Here is a 3,074-nt window from a genome sequence, read left to right as displayed (position 1 = left end):
TCAGTGCAACTCACTCATATACTATGTACTACACTGTGCGTTTCTTATATTCTAAGTTTTTCAGTGCAACTCACTCATATAATATGTACTACACTGTGCGTTTCTTATGTTCTAAGTTTTTCAGTGCAACTCACTCATATACTATGTACTACACTGTGCGTTTCTTAAATTCTAAGTTTTTCAGTGCAACTCACTCATATACTATGTACTACACTGTGCGTTTCTTATATTCTAAGTTTTTCAGTGCAACTCATTCATATACTATGTACTATATGTGCGTTTCTTATATTCTAAGTTTTTCAGTGCAACTCACTCATATACTATGTACTACACTGTGTTTTTCTTAAATTCTAAGTTTTTCAGTGCAACTCACTCATATACTATGTACTACACTGTGCGTTTTTTTATATTCTAAGTTTTTGAGTGCAACTCACTCATATACTATGTACTACACTGTGCGTTTCTTATATTCTAAGTTTTTCAGTGCAACTCACTCATATACTATGTACTACACTGTGCGTTTCTTATATTCTAAGTTTTTCAGTGCAACTCACTCATATACTATGTACTACACTGTGCGTTTCTTAAATTCTAAGTTTTTCATGCAACTCACTCATATACTATGTACTACACTGTGCATTTCGTCTAATGCGGGTTTTTCAGTAAATTCTAAGTTTTTCAGTGCAACTCACTCATATACAATGTACTATACTGTGCATTTCGTCTAATGCGGGTTTTTCAGTAAATTCGAGGTTTTTCAGTGCAAATCACTCATATACAATGTACTACACTGTGCATTTCGTCTAATGCGGGTTTTTCAGTAAATTCTAAGTTTTTCAGTGCAACTCACTCATATACAATGTACTACACTGTGCATTTCGTCTAATGCGGGTTTTTCAGTAAATTCTAAGTTTTTCAGTGCAACTCACTCATATACTATGTACTACACTGTGCGTTTCTTATATTCTAAGTTTTTGAGTGCAACTCACTCATATACTATGTACTACACTGTGCGTTTCTTATATTCTAAGTTTTTCAGTGCAACTCACTCATATACTATGTACTACACTGTGCGTTTCTTATATTCTAAATTTTTCAGTGCAACTCACTCATATACTATGTACTACACTGTGCGTTTCTTATATTCTAAGTTTTTCAGTGCAACTCACTCATATACTATGTACTACACTGTGCGTTTCTTATATTCTAAGTTTTTCAGTGCAACTCACTCATATACTATGTACTACACTGTGCGTTTCTTATATTCTAAGTTTTTCAGTGCAACTCACTCATAAACTATGTACTACACTGTGCGTTTCTTATATTCTAAGTTTTTCAGTGCAACTCACTCATATACTATGTACTACACTGTGCGTTTCTTATATTCTAAGTTTTTCAGTGCAACTCACTCATATACTATGTACTACACTGTGCGTTTCTTATATTCTAAGTTTTTCAGTGCAACTCACTCATATACTATGTACTACACTGTGCGTTTCTTATATTCTAAGTTTTTCAGTGCAACTCACTCATATACTATGTACTACACTGTGCGTTTCTTATATTCTAAGTTTTTCAGGGCAACTCACTCATATACTATGTACTACACTGTGCGTTTCTTATATTCTAAGTTTTTCAGTGCAACTCACTCATATACTATGTACTACACTGTGCGTTTCTTATATTCTAAGTTTTTCAGGGCAACTCACTCATATACTATGTACTACACTGTGCGTTTCTTATATTCTAAGTTTTTCAGTGCAACTCACTCATATACTATGTACTACACTGTGCATTTCGTGTATTGCGGGTTTTTCAGTAAATTCTAAGTTTTTCAGTGCAACTCATTCATATACTTAGTACTATATGTGCGTTTCTTATATTCTAAGTTTTTCAGTGCAACTCACTCATATACTATGTACTACACTGTGCGTTTCTTATATTCTAAGTTTTTCATTGCAACTCACTCATATACTATGTACTACACTGTGTGTTTCTTATATTCTAAGTTTTTCAGTGCAACTCGCTCATATACTGTGTACTACACTGTGCGTTTCTTATATTCTAAATTTTTCAGTGCAACTCACTCATATACTATGTACTACACTGTGCGTTTCTTAAATTCTAAGTTTTTCAGTGCAACTCACTCATATACTATGTACTACACTGTGCGTTTCTTATATTCTAAGTTTTTCAGTGCAACTCACTCATATACTATGTACTACACTGTGCATTTCGTGTAATGCGGGTTTTTCAGTAAATTCTAAGTTTTTAGTGCAACTCATTCATATACTATGTACTATATGTGCATTTCTTATATTCTAAGTTTTTCAGTGCAACTCACTCATATACTATGTACTACACTGTGCGTTTCTTATATTCTAAGTTTTTCAGTGCAACTCACTCATATACTATGTACTACACTGTGCGTTTCTTATATTCTAAGTTTTTCAGTGCAACTCACTCATATACTATGTACTACACTGTGCGTTTCTTAAATTCTAAGTTTTTCAGTGCAACTCACTCATATACTATGTACTACACTGTGCGTTTCTTATATTCTAAGTTTTTCAGTGCAACTCACTCATATACTATGTACTACACTGTGCGTTTCTTATATTCTAAGTTTTTCAGTGCAACTCACTCATATACTATGTACTACACTGTGCGTTTCTTATATTCTAAGTTTTTCAGTGCAACTCACTCATATACTATGTACTACACTGTGCGTTTCTTATATTCTAAGTTTTTCAGTGCAACTCACTCATATACTATGTACTACACTGTGCATTTCGTGTAAGGCGGGTTTTTCAGTAAATTCTAAGTTTTTCAGTGCAACTCACTCATATACTATGTACTACACTGTGCATTTCTTATATTCTAAGTTTTTCAGTGCAACTCACTCATATACTATGTACTACACTGTGCGTTTCTTATATTCTAAGTTTTTCAGTGCAACTCACTCATATACTATGTACTACACTGTGCGTTTCTTAAATTCTAAGTTTTTCAGTGCAACTCACTCATATACTATGTACTACACTGTGCGTTTCTTATATTCTAAGTTTTTCAGT

This window comes from Mus caroli, unplaced genomic scaffold (assembly GCF_978045245.1).
Source record: "Mus caroli unplaced genomic scaffold, Mus_caroli_1 scaffold_25, whole genome shotgun sequence".
NCBI classification, from domain to species: domain Eukaryota; kingdom Metazoa; phylum Chordata; class Mammalia; order Rodentia; family Muridae; genus Mus; species Mus caroli.
Note: the sequence above shows the minus strand (reverse complement) of the source record.